Below are 18311 nucleotides of genomic sequence, written 5' to 3'. Positions count from 1 at the left end.
CACCAGAAGAGCAATACAAAATGTACAAGTGATATATTAAATTCATCTTTCCAGCATGAATTTCAATGATGCATTGGGTCAACAATTTTGTGAGAAACATCTTCACCCTTAAATAAAGATTTTCTTAATTCCTTACCCGTGTGCTAATTAGATATCACCTTGTTTTCACATTAAACAGACTTCCACATGAGAAAGCAGCAAGGATGCAGTGGCGTTAATGTTTCCTGGTGTCAACTTGTATTATTTCAGTAGACATTGAAATGAGGATGCATCTTGCTGCCTTTCCAATGAAGCAAGTTTAATTTAGTAATAGGTGAAAAACCATCCTTACAAAGGTGTTAATCAGAGACTTGGCTTTGTGCACACTTTTCAGAGAACAAATTTGTTAGCATAAAAATAAAGCCAGAAAATGAAGAGCTGTTTAATCACTCAATTGGATTTTTCTGCCAGCATATTTTTTTTCTCTGCAACCCACTGCTAAATTGTGCTTCCTAGCTGTTTTTTATAAAATCACTGAATCAAATCTAACTCTGATTACATCAGAGAAGGCCAGGTACCCTACACAATAAGAGGGGGTTTGAAATTTGACTTGTCTACTTAAATATCACCAAAATCTGACCACAAGGTCAATTACGTCCCTGGGTGGGATTGAACCACCAACCTTTTGGTTAATAGCCGAACACACTAACCGATTGCGCCACAGAGACACTTTGCGAAAAGTACATACTGACAAAGGCTAATAAGCATACATCTAGAACGTTTCCTAGAAAAACATTAAAAAATCAATAATCTGGAGAGTTTTTGTAAGATGTTTCTTCCATCAACCAACAAATAAACACATTGGTACTTTCCCATGATGAGTGAGTGCTTCAGGATCTCTTGCACTTACATGTGCAGCAGAGTACTGCAATGGAAGCATGCTGGACCCATAACCCAGAGGTAGGCAGATTGAAACTATTCTTTGCTATATGCATTTTTTTTTGTTAATTTAAGTAATCAAAACTGGGATTGATATTTTTGCTCTTTTATTTTTACTTAAAGTACAATAACTTTTACCATTTTAATTTGTTTTAATAGTATATTGACAGTATTGTTTTCTTTCAAAAATCCACTTCATTTTCTTTACCCTATTATTAAAATGGTAATTGACAAAAAAAACTACATTGTCACCAGAAGAGCAATACAAAATGTACAAGTGATATATTAAAATCATCTTTCCAGCTTGAATTTCAATGATGCATTGGGGCAACAATTTTGTGAGAAACATCTTCACCCTTAAATAAAGATTTTCGTAATTCCTTACCTGTGTGCTAATTAGATATCACCTTGTTTTCACATTAAACAGACTTCCACATGAGAAAGCAGCAAGGATGCAGTGGCGTTAATGTTTCCTGGTTTCAACCTGTATTATTTCAGTAGACATTGAAATGAGGATGCATCTTGCTGCCTTTCCAATGAAGCAAGTTTAATTTAGTAATAGGTGAAAAACCATCCATACAAAGGTGTTAATCAGAGACTTGGCTTTGTGGACACTTTTCAGAGAACAAATTTGTTAGCATAAAAATAAAGCCAGAAAATGAAGAGCTGTTTAATCACGCAATTTGATTTTTTTGCCAGCATATTTCTTTTTCTCTGCAACCCACTGCTAAATTGTGCTTCCTAGCTGTTTTTATAAAATCAATGAATCAAATCTAACTCTGATTACATCAGAGAAGGCCAGGTACCCTACACCATAAGAGGGGGTTTGAAATTTTGACTTGTCTACTGAAAGATCACCAAAATCTGATAACAAGATCAATTACATCTCTGGGTGGGATTGAACCACCAACCTTTTAGTTAATAGCCGTACACACTAACTGATTGCGCCACAGAGACACTTTGCGAAAGTGCATACTGACAAAGGCTAATAAACATTCATCTAAAACGTTTCCTAGAAAAACTTTAAAAAGTCAATAATCTGGAGAGTTTTTGTAAGATGTTTCTTCCATCAACCAACGAAGAAACACATTGGTACTTTCCCATGATGAGTGAGTGCTTCAGGATCTCTTGCACTTACATGTGCAGCAGAGTACAGCAATGGAAGCATGCTGGGCTCATAACCCAGAGGTAGGCAGATTGAAACTATCCTCTGCTGTATGCTTTTTTTTTTTAATTTAAGTAATCCAAAACTGGGATTGATATTTTGGCTCTTTTATTTTTACTTAAAGTACAATAACTTTTACCATTTTAATTTGTTTTAATAGTATATTGACAGTATTGTTTTCTTTCAAAAATCCACTTAATTTTCTTTACCCTATTATTAAAATGGTAATTGACAAAAACAAACTACATTGTCACCAGAAGAGCAATACAAAATGTACAAGTGATATATTAAAATCATCTTTCCAGCTTGAATTTCAATGATGCATTGGGGCAACGATTTTGTGAGAAACATCTTCACCCTTAAATAAAGATTTTCTTAATTCCTTACCTGTGTGCTAATTAGATATCACCTTGTTTTCGCATTAAACAGACTTCCACATGAGAAAGCAGTAAGGATGCAGTGGCGTTAATGTTTCCTGGTGTCAACCTGTATTATTTCAGTAGACATTGAAATGAGGATGCATCTTGCTGCCTTTCCAATGAAGCAAGTTTAATTTAGTAATAGGTGAAAAACCATCCCTACAAAGGTGTTAATCAGAGACTTGGCTTTGTGGACACTTTTCAGAGAACAAATTTGTTAGCATAAAAATAAACCAGAAAATGAAGAGCTGTTTAATCACTCAATTGGATTTTTTTGCCAGCATATTTTTTTCTCTGCAACCCACTGCTAAATTGTGCTTCCTAGCTGTTTTTTATAAAATCACTGAATCAAATCTAACTCTGATAACATCAGAGAAGGCCAGGTACCCTACACAATAAGAGGGGGTTTGAAATTTTGACTTGTCTACTTAAAGATCACCAAAATCTGAACACAAGGTCAATTACGTCCCTGGGTGGGATTGAACCACCAACCTTTTGGTTAATAGCCTTACACACTAACCAATTGCGCCACAGAGACACTTTGCAAAAGTACATACTGACAAAATCTAATAAGCATTCATCTAGAACGTTTCCTAGAAAAACTTTAAAAAGTCAATAATCTGGAGAGTTTTTGTAAGATGTTTCTTCCATCAACCAATGAAGAAACACATTGGTACTTTCCCATGATGAGTGAGTGCTTCAGGATCTTTTGCACTTACATGTGCAGCAGAGTACTGCAATGGAAGCATGCTGGGCCCATAACCCAGAGGTAGGCAGATTGAAACTATCCTTTGCTTAATGCATTTTTTTTGTTAATTAAAGTAATCCAAAACTGGGATTGATATTTTGGCTCTTTTATTTTTACTTAAAGTACAATAACTTTTACCATTTTAATTTGTTTTGATAGTATATTGACAGTATTGTTTTCTTTCAAAAATCCACTTAATTTTCTTTACCCTATTATTAAAATGGTAATTGACAAAAACAAACTACATTGTCACCAGAAGAGCAATACAAAATGTACAAGTGATATATTAAAATCATCTTTCCAGCTTGAATTTCAATGATGCATTAGGGCAACGATTTTGTGAGAAACATCTTCACCCTTAAATAAAGATTTTCTTAATTCCTTACCTGTGTGATAATTAGATATCACCTTGTTTTCGCATTAAACAGACTTCCACATGAGAAAGCAGCAAGGATGCAGTGGCGTTAATGTTTCCTGGTGTCAACTTGTATTATTTCAGTAGACATTGAAATGAGGATGCATCTTGCTGCCTTTCCAATGAAGCAAGTTTAATTTAGTAATAGGTGAAAAACCATCCTTACAAAGGTGTTAATCAGAGACTTGGCTTTGTGGACACTTTTCAGAGAACAAATTTGTTAGCATAAAAATAAAGCCAGAAAATGAAGAGCTGTTTAATCACTCAATTGGATTTTTCTGCCAGCATATTTTTTTTCTCTGCAAACCACTGCTAAATTGTGCTTCCTAGCTGTTTTTATAAAATCAATGAATCAAATCTAACTCTGATTACATCAGAGAAGGCCAGGTACCCTACACAATAAGATGGGGTTTGAAATTTTGACTTGTCTACTTAAATATCACCAAAATCTGATCACAAGGTCAATTACGTCCCTGGGTGGGATTGAACCACCAACCTTTTGGTTAATAGCCTTACACACTAACCAATTGCGCCACAGAGACACTTTGCAAAAGTACATACTGACAAAGGCTAATAAGCATTCATCTAGAACGTTTCCTAGAAAAACTTTAAAAAGTCAATAATCTGGAGAGTTTTTGTAAGATGTTTCTTCCATCAACCAATGAAGAAACACATTGGTACTTTCCCATGATGAGTGAGTGCTTCAGGATCTCTTGCACTTACATGTGCAGCAGAGTACAGCAATGGAAGCATGCTGGGCCCATAACCCAGAGGTAGGCAGATTGAAACTATCCTCTGCTATATGCATTTTGTTTTTTGTTAATTAAAGTAATCCAAAACTGGGATTGATATTTTGGCTCTTTTATTTTTACTTAAAGTACAATAACTTTTACCATTTTAATTTGTTTTAATAGTATATTGACAGTATTGTTTTCTTTCAAAAATCCACTTCATTTTCTTTACCCTATTATTAAAATGGTAATTGACAAAAACAAACTACATTGTCACCAGAAGAGCAATACAAAATGTACAAGTGATATATTAAATTCATCTTTCCAGCATGAATTTCAATGATGCATTGGGTCAACAATTTTGTGAGAAACATCTTCACCCTTAAATAAAGATTTTCTTAATTCCTTACCCGTGTGCTAATTAGATATCACCTTGTTTTCACATTAAACAGACTTCCACATGAGAAAGCAGCAAGGATGCAGTGGCGTTAATGTTTCCTGGTGTCAACTTGTATTATTTCAGTAGACATTGAAATGAGGATGCATCTTGCTGCCTTTCCAATGAAGCAAGTTTAATTTAGTAATAGGTGAAAAACCATCCTTACAAAGGTGTTAATCAGAGACTTGGCTTTGTGCACACTTTTCAGAGAACAAATTTGTTAGCATAAAAATAAAGCCAGAAAATGAAGAGCTGTTTAATCACTCAATTGGATTTTTCTGCCAGCATATTTTTTTTCTCTGCAACCCACTGCTAAATTGTGCTTCCTAGCTGTTTTTTATAAAATCACTGAATCAAATCTAACTCTGATTACATCAGAGAAGGCCAGGTACCCTACACAATAAGAGGGGGTTTGAAATTTGACTTGTCTACTTAAATATCACCAAAATCTGACCACAAGGTCAATTACGTCCCTGGGTGGGATTGAACCACCAACCTTTTGGTTAATAGCCGAACACACTAACCGATTGCGCCACAGAGACACTTTGCGAAAAGTACATACTGACAAAGGCTAATAAGCATACATCTAGAACGTTTCCTAGAAAAACATTAAAAAATCAATAATCTGGAGAGTTTTTGTAAGATGTTTCTTCCATCAACCAACAAATAAACACATTGGTACTTTCCCATGATGAGTGAGTGCTTCAGGATCTCTTGCACTTACATGTGCAGCAGAGTACTGCAATGGAAGCATGCTGGACCCATAACCCAGAGGTAGGCAGATTGAAACTATTCTTTGCTATATGCATTTTTTTTTGTTAATTTAAGTAATCAAAACTGGGATTGATATTTTTGCTCTTTTATTTTTACTTAAAGTACAATAACTTTTACCATTTTAATTTGTTTTAATAGTATATTGACAGTATTGTTTTCTTTCAAAAATCCACTTCATTTTCTTTACCCTATTATTAAAATGGTAATTGACAAAAAAAACTACATTGTCACCAGAAGAGCAATACAAAATGTACAAGTGATATATTAAAATCATCTTTCCAGCTTGAATTTCAATGATGCATTGGGGCAACAATTTTGTGAGAAACATCTTCACCCTTAAATAAAGATTTTCGTAATTCCTTACCTGTGTGCTAATTAGATATCACCTTGTTTTCACATTAAACAGACTTCCACATGAGAAAGCAGCAAGGATGCAGTGGCGTTAATGTTTCCTGGTTTCAACCTGTATTATTTCAGTAGACATTGAAATGAGGATGCATCTTGCTGCCTTTCCAATGAAGCAAGTTTAATTTAGTAATAGGTGAAAAACCATCCATACAAAGGTGTTAATCAGAGACTTGGCTTTGTGGACACTTTTCAGAGAACAAATTTGTTAGCATAAAAATAAAGCCAGAAAATGAAGAGCTGTTTAATCACGCAATTTGATTTTTTTGCCAGCATATTTCTTTTTCTCTGCAACCCACTGCTAAATTGTGCTTCCTAGCTGTTTTTATAAAATCAATGAATCAAATCTAACTCTGATTACATCAGAGAAGGCCAGGTACCCTACACCATAAGAGGGGGTTTGAAATTTTGACTTGTCTACTGAAAGATCACCAAAATCTGATAACAAGATCAATTACATCTCTGGGTGGGATTGAACCACCAACCTTTTAGTTAATAGCCGTACACACTAACTGATTGCGCCACAGAGACACTTTGCGAAAGTGCATACTGACAAAGGCTAATAAACATTCATCTAAAACGTTTCCTAGAAAAACTTTAAAAAGTCAATAATCTGGAGAGTTTTTGTAAGATGTTTCTTCCATCAACCAACGAAGAAACACATTGGTACTTTCCCATGATGAGTGAGTGCTTCAGGATCTCTTGCACTTACATGTGCAGCAGAGTACAGCAATGGAAGCATGCTGGGCTCATAACCCAGAGGTAGGCAGATTGAAACTATCCTCTGCTGTATGCTTTTTTTTTTTAATTTAAGTAATCCAAAACTGGGATTGATATTTTGGCTCTTTTATTTTTACTTAAAGTACAATAACTTTTACCATTTTAATTTGTTTTAATAGTATATTGACAGTATTGTTTTCTTTCAAAAATCCACTTAATTTTCTTTACCCTATTATTAAAATGGTAATTGACAAAAACAAACTACATTGTCACCAGAAGAGCAATACAAAATGTACAAGTGATATATTAAAATCATCTTTCCAGCTTGAATTTCAATGATGCATTGGGGCAACGATTTTGTGAGAAACATCTTCACCCTTAAATAAAGATTTTCTTAATTCCTTACCTGTGTGCTAATTAGATATCACCTTGTTTTCGCATTAAACAGACTTCCACATGAGAAAGCAGTAAGGATGCAGTGGCGTTAATGTTTCCTGGTGTCAACCTGTATTATTTCAGTAGACATTGAAATGAGGATGCATCTTGCTGCCTTTCCAATGAAGCAAGTTTAATTTAGTAATAGGTGAAAAACCATCCCTACAAAGGTGTTAATCAGAGACTTGGCTTTGTGGACACTTTTCAGAGAACAAATTTGTTAGCATAAAAATAAACCAGAAAATGAAGAGCTGTTTAATCACTCAATTGGATTTTTTTGCCAGCATATTTTTTTCTCTGCAACCCACTGCTAAATTGTGCTTCCTAGCTGTTTTTTATAAAATCACTGAATCAAATCTAACTCTGATAACATCAGAGAAGGCCAGGTACCCTACACAATAAGAGGGGGTTTGAAATTTTGACTTGTCTACTTAAAGATCACCAAAATCTGAACACAAGGTCAATTACGTCCCTGGGTGGGATTGAACCACCAACCTTTTGGTTAATAGCCTTACACACTAACCAATTGCGCCACAGAGACACTTTGCAAAAGTACATACTGACAAAATCTAATAAGCATTCATCTAGAACGTTTCCTAGAAAAACTTTAAAAAGTCAATAATCTGGAGAGTTTTTGTAAGATGTTTCTTCCATCAACCAATGAAGAAACACATTGGTACTTTCCCATGATGAGTGAGTGCTTCAGGATCTTTTGCACTTACATGTGCAGCAGAGTACTGCAATGGAAGCATGCTGGGCCCATAACCCAGAGGTAGGCAGATTGAAACTATCCTTTGCTTAATGCATTTTTTTTGTTAATTAAAGTAATCCAAAACTGGGATTGATATTTTGGCTCTTTTATTTTTACTTAAAGTACAATAACTTTTACCATTTTAATTTGTTTTGATAGTATATTGACAGTATTGTTTTCTTTCAAAAATCCACTTAATTTTCTTTACCCTATTATTAAAATGGTAATTGACAAAAACAAACTACATTGTCACCAGAAGAGCAATACAAAATGTACAAGTGATATATTAAAATCATCTTTCCAGCTTGAATTTCAATGATGCATTAGGGCAACGATTTTGTGAGAAACATCTTCACCCTTAAATAAAGATTTTCTTAATTCCTTACCTGTGTGATAATTAGATATCACCTTGTTTTCGCATTAAACAGACTTCCACATGAGAAAGCAGCAAGGATGCAGTGGCGTTAATGTTTCCTGGTGTCAACTTGTATTATTTCAGTAGACATTGAAATGAGGATGCATCTTGCTGCCTTTCCAATGAAGCAAGTTTAATTTAGTAATAGGTGAAAAACCATCCTTACAAAGGTGTTAATCAGAGACTTGGCTTTGTGGACACTTTTCAGAGAACAAATTTGTTAGCATAAAAATAAAGCCAGAAAATGAAGAGCTGTTTAATCACTCAATTGGATTTTTCTGCCAGCATATTTTTTTTCTCTGCAAACCACTGCTAAATTGTGCTTCCTAGCTGTTTTTATAAAATCAATGAATCAAATCTAACTCTGATTACATCAGAGAAGGCCAGGTACCCTACACAATAAGATGGGGTTTGAAATTTTGACTTGTCTACTTAAATATCACCAAAATCTGATCACAAGGTCAATTACGTCCCTGGGTGGGATTGAACCACCAACCTTTTGGTTAATAGCCTTACAACACTAACCAATTGCGCCACAGAGACACTTTGCGAAAGTACATACTGACAAAGGCTAATAAGCATTCATCTAGAACGTTTCCTAGAAAAACTTTAAAAAGTCAATAATCTGGAGAGTTTTTGTAAGATGTTTCTTCCATCAACCAATGAAGAAACACATTGGTACTTTCCCATGATGAGTGAGTGCTTCAGGATCTCTTGCACTTACATGTGCAGCAGAGTACTGCAATGGAAGCATGCTGGGCCCATAACCCAGAGGTAGGCAGATTGAAACTATCCTTTGCTATATGCATTTTTTTTGTTAATTAAAGTAATCCAAAACTGGGATTGATATTTTGGCTCTTTTATTTTTACTTAAAGTACAATAACTTTTACCATTTTAATTTGTTTTGATAGTATATTGACAGTATTGTTTTCTTTCAAAAATCCACTTAATTTTCTTTACCCTATTATTAAAATGGTAATTGACAAAAACAAACTACATTGTCACCAGAAGAGCAATACAAAATGTACAAGTGATATATTAAAATCATCTTTCCAGCTTGAATTTCAATGATGCATTGGGGCAACGATTTTGTGAGAAACATCTTCACCCTTAAATAAAGATTTTCTTAATTCCTTACCTGTGTGCTAATTAGATATCACCTTGTTTTCACATTAAACAGACTTCCACATGAGAAAGCAGCAAGGATGCAGTGGCGTTAATGTTTCCTGGTGTCAACCTGTATTATTTCAGTAGACATTGAAATGAGGATGCATCTTGCTGCCTTTCCAATGAAGCAAGTTTAATTTAGTAATAGGTGAAAAACCATCCCTACAAAGGTGTTAATCAGAGACTTGGCTTTGTGGACACTTTTCAGAGAACAAATTTGTTAGCATAAAAATAAAGCCAGAAAATGAAGAGCTGTTTAATCACTCAATTGTATTTTTTTGCCAGCATATTTTTTTTATCTGCAACCCACTGCTAAATTGTGCTTCCTAGCTGTTTTTTTATAAAATCACTGAATCAAATCTAACTCTGATTACATCAGAGAAGGCCAGGTACCCTACACAATAAGAGGGGGTTTGAAATTTTGACTTGTCTACTTAAATATCACCAAAATCTGATCACAAGGTCAATTACATTCCTGGGTGGGATTGAACCACCAACCTTTTAGTTAATAGCCTTACACACTAACCAATTGCGCCACAGAGACACTTTGCAAAAGTACATACTGACAAAGGCTAATAAGCATTCATCTAGAACGTTTCCTAGAAAAACTTTAAAAAGTCAATAATCTGGAGAGTTTTTGTAAGATGTTTCTTCCATCAACCAACGAAGAAACACATTGGTACTTTCCCATGATGAGTGAGTGCTTCAGGATCTTTTGCACTTACATGTGCAGCAGAGTACTGCAATGGAAGCATGCTGGGCTCATAACCCAGAGGTAGGCAGATTGAAATTATCCTTTGCTATATGCATTTTTTTTTGTTAATTAAAGTAATCCAAAACTGGGATTGATATTTTTGCTCTTTTATTTTTACTTAAAGTACAATAACTTTTACCATTTTAATTTGTTTTAATAGTATATTGACAGTATTGTTTTCTTTCAAAAATCCACTTAATTTTCTTTACCCTATTATTAAAATGGTAATTGACAAAAACAAACTACATTGTCACCAGAAGAGCAATACAAAATGTACAAGTGATATATTAAAATCATCTTTCCAGCTTGAATTTCAATGATGCATTGGGGCAACGATTTTGTGAGAAACATCTTCACCCTTAAATAAAGATTTTCTTAATTCCTTACCTGTGTGCTAATTAGATATCACCTTGTTTTCACATTAAACAGACTTCCACATGAGAAAGCAGCAAGGATGCAGTGGCGTTAATGTTTCCTGGTGTCAACCTGTATTATATCAGTAGACATTGAAATGAGGATGCATCTTGCTGCCTTTCCAATGAAGCAAGTTTAATTTAGTAATAGGTGAAAAACCATCCCTACAAAGGTGTTAATCAGAGACTTGGCTTTGTGGACACTTTTCAGAGAACAAATTTGTTAGCATAAAAATAAAGCCAGAAAATGAAGAGCTGTTTAATCACTCAATTGTATTTTTTTGCCAGCATATTTTTTTTATCTGCAACCCACTGCTAAATTGTGCTTCCTAGCTGTTTTTTATAAAATCACTGAATCAAATCTAACTCTGATTACATCAGAGAAGGCCAGGTACCCTACACAATAAGAGGGGGTTTGAAATTTTGACTTGTCTACTTAAATATCACCAAAATCTGATCACAAGGTCAATTACATTCCTGGGTGGGATTGAACCACCAACCTTTTGTTAATAGTCTTACACACTAACCAATTGCGCCACAGAGACACTTTGCAAAAGTACATACTGACAAAGGCTAATAAGCATTCATCTAGAACGTTTCCTAGAAAAACTTTAAAAAGTCAATAATCTGGAGAGTTTTTTAAGATGTTTCTTCCATCAACCAACGAAGAAACACATTGGTACTTTCCCATGATGAGTGAGTGCTTCAGGATCTCTTGCACTTACATGTGCAGCAGAGTACTGCAATGGAAGCATGCTGGGCTCATAACCCAGAGGTAGGCAGATTGAAATTATCCTTTGCTATATGCATTTTTTTTTGTTAATTAAAGTAATCCAAAACTGGGATTGATATTTTTGCTCTTTTATTTTTACTTAAAGTACAATAACTTTTACCATTTTAATTTGTTTTAATAGTATATTGACAGTATTGTTTTCTTTCAAAAATCCACTTAATTTTCTTTACCCTATTATTAAAATGGTAATTGACAAAAACAAACTACATTGTCACCAGAAGAGCAATACAAAATGTACAAGTGATATATTAAAATCATCTTTCCAGCTTGAATTTCAATGATGCATTGGGGCAACGATTTTGTGAGAAACATCTTCACCCTTAAATAAAGATTTTCTTAATTCCTTACCTGTGTGCTAATTAGATATCACCTTGTTTTCACATTAAACAGACTTCCACATGAGAAAGCAGCAAGGATGCAGTGGCGTTAATGTTTCCTGGTGTCAACCTGTATTATTTCAGTAGACATTGAAATGAGGATGCATCTTGCTGCCTTTCCAATGAAGCAAGTTTAATTTAGTAATAGGTGAAAAACCATCCCTACAAAGGTGTTAATCAGAGACTTGGCTTTGTGGACACTTTTCAGAGAACAAATTTGTTAGCATAAAAATAAACCAGAAAATGAAGAGCTGTTTAATCACTCAATTGGATTTTTTTGCCAGCATATTTTTTTTCTCTGCAACCCACTGCTAAATTGTGCTTCCTAGCTGTTTTTTATAAAACCACTGAATCAAATCTAACTCTGATAACATCAGAGAAGGCCAGGTACCCTACACAATAAGATGGGGTTTGAAATTTTGACTTGTCTACTTAAATATCACCAAAATCTGATCACAAGGTCAATTACGTCCCTGGGTGGGATTGAACCACCAACCTTTTGGTTAATAGCCTTACACACTAACCAATTGCGCCACAGAGACACTTTGCAAAAGTCCATACTGACAAAGGCTAATAAGCATTCATCTAGAACGTTTCCTAGAAAAACTTTAAAAAGTCAATAATCTGGAGAGTTTTTGTAAGATGTTTCTTCCATCAACCAATGAAGAAACACATTGGTACTTTCCCATGATGAGTGAGTGCTTCAGGATCTCTTGCACTTACATGTGCAGCAGAGTACTGCAATGGAAGCATGCTGGGCCCATAACCCAGAGGTAGGCAGATTGAAACTATCCTTTGCTATATGCATTTTTTTTTGTTAATTAAAGTAATCCAAAACTGGGATTGATATTTTTGCTCTTTTATTTTTACTTAAAGTACAATAACTTTTACCATTTTAATTTGTTTTAATAGTATATTGACAGTATTGTTTTCTTTCAAAAATCCACTTAATTTTCTTTACCCTATTATTAAAATGGTAATTGACAAAAACAAACTACATTGTCACCAGAAGAGCAATACAAAATGTACAAGTGATATATTAAAATCATCTTTCCAGCTTGAATTTCAATGATGCATTGGGGCAACGATTTTGTGAGAAACATCTTCACCCTTAAATAAAGATTTTCTTAATTCCTTACCTGTGTGCTAATTAGATATCACATTGTTTTCACATTAAACAGACTTCCACATGAGAAAGCAGCAAGGATGCAGTGGCGTTAATGTTTCCTGGTGTCAACCTGTATTATTTCAGTAGACATTGAAATGAGGATGCATCTTGCTGCCTTTCCAATGAAGCAAGTTTAATTTAGTAATAGGTGAAAAACCATCCCTACAAAGGTGTTAATCAGAGACATGGCTTTGTGGACACTTTTCAGAGAACAAATTTGTTAGCATAAAAATAAAGCCAGAAAATGAAGAGCTGTTTAATCACTCAATTGGATTTTTCTGCCAGCATATTTTTTTTATCTGCAACCCACTGCTAAATTGTGCTTCCTAGCTGTTTTTTATAAAATCACTGAATCAAATCTAACTCTGATTACATCAGAGAAGGCCAGGTACCCTACACAATAAGAGGGGGTTTGAAATTTTGACTTGTCTACTTAAATATCACCAAAATCTGATCACAAGGTCAATTACATTCCTGGGTGAGATTGAACCACCAACCTTTTGATTAATAGCCTTACACACTAACTAATTGCGCCACAGAGACACTTTGCAAAAGTCCATACTGACAAAGGCTAATAAGCATTCATCTAGAACGTTTCCTAGAAAAACTTTAAAAAGTCAATAATCTGGAGAGTTTTTGTAAGATGTTTCTTCCATCAACCAACGAAGAAACACATTGGTACTTTCCCATGATGAGTGAGTGCTTCAGGATCTCTTGCACTTACATGTGCAGCAGAGTACTGCAATGGAAGCATGCTGGGCCCATAACCCAGAGGTAGGCAGATTGAAACTATCCTTTGCTATATGCATTTTTTTTTGTTAATTAAAGTAATCCAAAACTGGGATTGATATTTTTGCTCTTTTATTTTTACTTAAAGTACAATAACTTTTACCATTTTAATTTGTTTTAATAGTATATTGACAGTATTGTTTTCTTTCAAAAATCCACTTAATTTTCTTTACCCTATTATTAAAATGGTAATTGACAAAAACAAACTACATTGTCACCAGAAGAGCAATACAAAATGTACAAGTGATATATTAAAATCATCTTTCCAGCTTGAATTTCAATGATGCATTGGGGCAACGATTTTGTGAGAAACATCTTCACCCTTAAATAAAGATTTTCTTAATTCCTTACCTGTGTGCTAATTAGATATCACCTTGTTTTCACATTAAACAGACTTCCACATGAGAAAGCAGCAAGGATGCAGTGGCGTTAATGTTTCCTGGTGTCAACTTGTATTATTTCAGTAGACATTGAAATGAGGATGCATCTTGCTGCCTTTCCAATGAAGCAAGTTTAATTTAGTAATACGTGAAAAACCATCCCTACAAAGGTGTTAATCAGAGACTTGGCTTTGTGGACACTTTTCAGAGAACAAATTTGTTAGCATAAAAATAAAGCCAGAAATGAAGAGCTGTTTAATCACTCAATTGGATTTTTTTGCCAGCATATTTCTTTTTCTCTGCAACCCACTGCTAAATTGTGCTTCCTAGCTGTTTTTATAAAATCACTGAATCAAATCTAACTCTGATTACATCAGAGAAGGCTAGGTACCCTACACAATAAGAGGGGGTTTGAAATTTTGACTTGTCTACTTAAATATTACCAAAATCTGATCACAAGGTCAATTACGTCCCTGGGTAGGATTTAACCACCAACCTTTTGGTTAATAGCCGTACACACTAACCAATTGCGCCACAGAGACACTTTGCAAAAAGTACATACTGACAAAGGCTAATAAGCATTCATCTAGAACGTTTCCTAGAAAAACTTTAAAAAGTCAATAATCTGGAGAGTTTTTGTAAGATGTTTCTTCCATCAACCAACAAAGAAACACATTGGTACTTTCCCATGATGAGTGAGTGCTTCAGGATCTCTTGCACTTACATGTGCAGCAGAGTACTGCAATGGAAGCATGCTGGGCCCATAACCCAGAGGTAGGCAGATTGAAACTATCCTTTGCTATATGCATTTTTTTTGTTAATTAAAGTAATCCAAAACTGGGATGGATATTTTTGCTCTTTTATTTTTACTTAAAGTACAATAACTTTTACCATTTTAATTTGTTTTAATAGTATATTGACAGTATTGTTTTCTTTCAAAAATCCACTTAATTTTCTTTACCCTATTATTAAAATGGTAATTGACAAAAACAAACTACATTGTCACCAGAAGAGCAATACAAAATGTACAAGTGATATATTAAAATCATCTTTCCAGCTTGAATTTCAATGATGCATTGGGGCAACGATTTTGTGAGAAACATCTTCACCCTTAAATAAAGATTTTCTTAATTCCTTACCTGTGTGCTAATTAGATATCACCTTGTTTTCACATTAAACAGACTTCCACATGAGAAAGCAGCAAGGATGCAGTGGCGTTAATGTTTCCTGGTGTCAACTTGTATTATTTCAGTAGACATTGAAATGAGGATGCATCTTGCTGCCTTTCCAATGAAGCAAGTTTAATTTAGTAATACGTGAAAAACCATCCCTACAAAGGTGTTAATCAGAGACTTGGCTTTGTGGACACTTTTCAGAGAACAAATTTGTTAGCATAAAAATAAAGCCAGAAATGAAGAGCTGTTTAATCACTCAATTGGATTTTTTTGCCAGCATATTTCTTTTTCTCTGCAACCCACTGCTAAATTGTGCTTCCTAGCTGTTTTTATAAAATCACTGAATCAAATCTAACTCTGATTACATCAGAGAAGGCTAGGTACCCTACACAATAAGAGGGGGTTTGAAATTTTGACTTGTCTACTTAAATATTACCAAAATCTGATCACAAGGTCAATTACGTCCCTGGGTAGGATTTAACCACCAACCTTTTGGTTAATAGCCGTACACACTAACCAATTGCGCCACAGAGACACTTTGCAAAAAGTACATACTGACAAAGGCTAATAAGCATTCATCTAGAACGTTTCCTAGAAAAACTTTAAAAAGTCAATAATCTGGAGAGTTTTTGTAAGATGTTTCTTCCATCAACCAACAAAGAAACACATTGGTACTTTCCCATGATGAGTGAGTGCTTCAGGATCTCTTGCACTTACATGTGCAGCAGAGTACTGCAATGGAAGCATGCTGGGCCCATAACCCAGAGGTAGGCAGATTGAAACTATCCTTTGCTATATGCATTTTTTTTGTTAATTAAAGTAATCCAAAACTGGGATGGATATTTTTGCTCTTTTATTTTTACTTAAAGTACAATAACTTTTACCATTTTAATTTGTTTTAATAGTATATTGACAGTATTGTTTTCTTTCAAAAATCCACTTAATTTTCTTTACCCTATTATTAAAATGGTAATTGACAAAAACAAACTACATTGTCACCAGAAGAGCAATACAAAATGTACAAGTGATATATTAAAATCATCTTTCCAGGTTGAATTTCAATGATGCATTGGGGCAACGATTTTGTGAGAAACATCTTCACCCTTAAATAAAGATTTTCTTAATTGCTTACCTGTGTGCTAATTAGATATCACCTTGTTTTCACATTAAACAGACTTCCACATGAGAAAGCAGCAAGGATGCAGTGCCGTTAATGTTTCCTGGTGTCAACCTGTATTATTTCAGTAGACATTGAAATGAGGATGCATCTTGCTGCCTTTCCAATGAAGCAAGTTTAATTTAGTAATAGGTGAAAAACCATCCTTACAAAGGTGTTAATCAGAGACTTGGCTTTGTGGACACTTTTCAGAGAACAAATTTGTTAGCATAAAAATAAAGCCAGAAAATGAAGAGCTGTTTATTCACTCAATTGGATTTTTCTGCCAGCATATTTTTTTTTCTCTGCAACCTACTGCTAAATTGTGCTTCCTAGCTGTTTTTATAAAATCACTGAATCAAATCTAACTCTGATTACATCAGGGAAGGCCAGGTACCCACACCATAACAGGGGGTTTGAAATTTTGACTTGTCTACTTTAAGATCACCAAAATCTGATCACAAGGTAAATTACGTCCCTGGGTGGGATTGAACCACCAACCTTTTAGATAATAACCGAACACGCTAACTGATTGCGCCACAGAGACACTTTGCAAACTTACATTCTGACAAACGCTAATAAGCATTCATCTAGAACGTTTCCTAGAAAAACTTTAAAAAGTCAATAATCTGGAGAGTTTTTGTAAGATGTTTCTTCCATCAATCAACGAAGAACATTCATGCTGATTTCTTGCAGCAGCTGGGCACTGTAACAGCTCCAGAGCTGCTCTGTAAGGCAACTAAAAGGGTGTGGGCCCTGCAGCACTACCTGTAGTTCGCATTGTGCGTTGGAAGGCACAAAGTAAGCAGACGGGAGAAGTCAGGATAGTGCGCAAGGGCATAGAAGGGAGCGGCTCAAGAAAAGAGAAGTGGAAACAGACAGCAAACTAGGCTGGAGAGAGACCTGAGACAAAGAGATCTGAATTATACGAGAGCCGACCAGGGGAAACACAAATTATGCAGTCGAGTTTCCCACATTTGGGGAAATAGCTGGAGCAGCACACACAGAGTGCAATGGGTGAGCCTTGCCTTGGGAGAAGCACCTTCATGATCATAGTATCTCACCTGGCAGGTAAGTAGGAGTTGGGCAAGAGCTGAGGAGGGTCGCTGCTCGGGCACCCCCCTGTCAAGTGAAGGAGATCCAACTGAGGCAGCACAAGAGAACTCTCGAAAGAAGATCAAGGCTAGAGGAAGATCTGAGACACAGAAATCTGGCTTTTACCAGAGCTGACCAGAGGAAAGCACAAACACAGTCCCCCACTACCACAAATAATGCAGTCGAGTTTCCCACATTTGGGGAAATCACAGGGGTCAGCATACCCAGAATGCAATGAATGAACCTCACCCTGGGAGAACAATCTTCATGACCATGGTATCTCCTATGCAAAATAAGTATGATTTGGGATAGGGCTGGGGAGGGCCGCTGCTCAGGCACATCTCTGTCAAGTAAAGGAGATTCAACTGAGGCAGCACAAGGGAACTCTCATCTGGGGACAACAACTGCAGGGAGAACACATATTTTCAGATGAACATGGGAGGGCAGAAGGCTGCCTAATACTGAAGCACCCCCAAACAACAAACCCAATGCAACAACTAGTGCAAGCATTCCTGGGGGAAGGCCTGCAGCAGATGGATTTGCATATGGTGATGTCATCCAAGCAGTGGGTCAAAGTTGGCTTCAACCCTCGTCTGCATATGAAAAGAAAAAAGGGATGTGCAGGGCATGGCGGCCTTTTGCGGCGCTTGCATGACCCCTAATTCGCATTAAACACCTCCACCCTCCTTAGGTGTGGGGCTCATGTTG

At 35.5% G+C, this 18311-nt stretch overlaps 2 non-coding genes across 2 annotated transcripts; both read right to left on the bottom strand.

Annotated features, from left to right (window-relative positions):
• Positions 1-17424: 17424 nt before the first annotated feature.
• On the bottom strand, positions 17425-17587 carry LOC134995378 (U1 spliceosomal RNA). The gene has a single exon (XR_010198174.1). It is a non-coding gene; the product is annotated as a U1 spliceosomal RNA (small nuclear RNA).
• A 152-nt stretch (positions 17588-17739) lies between these two features.
• On the bottom strand, positions 17740-17903 carry LOC134995355 (U1 spliceosomal RNA). Its single transcript, XR_010198154.1, has one exon. It is a non-coding gene; the product is annotated as a U1 spliceosomal RNA (small nuclear RNA).
• Positions 17904-18311: the final 408 nt, after the last annotated feature.

This window comes from Pseudophryne corroboree, unplaced genomic scaffold (assembly GCF_028390025.1).
Source record: "Pseudophryne corroboree isolate aPseCor3 unplaced genomic scaffold, aPseCor3.hap2 scaffold_1383, whole genome shotgun sequence".
Taxonomy (NCBI): domain Eukaryota; kingdom Metazoa; phylum Chordata; class Amphibia; order Anura; family Myobatrachidae; genus Pseudophryne; species Pseudophryne corroboree.
The sequence above is the reverse complement of the archived record's forward strand: the minus strand, read 5'-3'. Positions and strand labels throughout refer to the sequence as shown.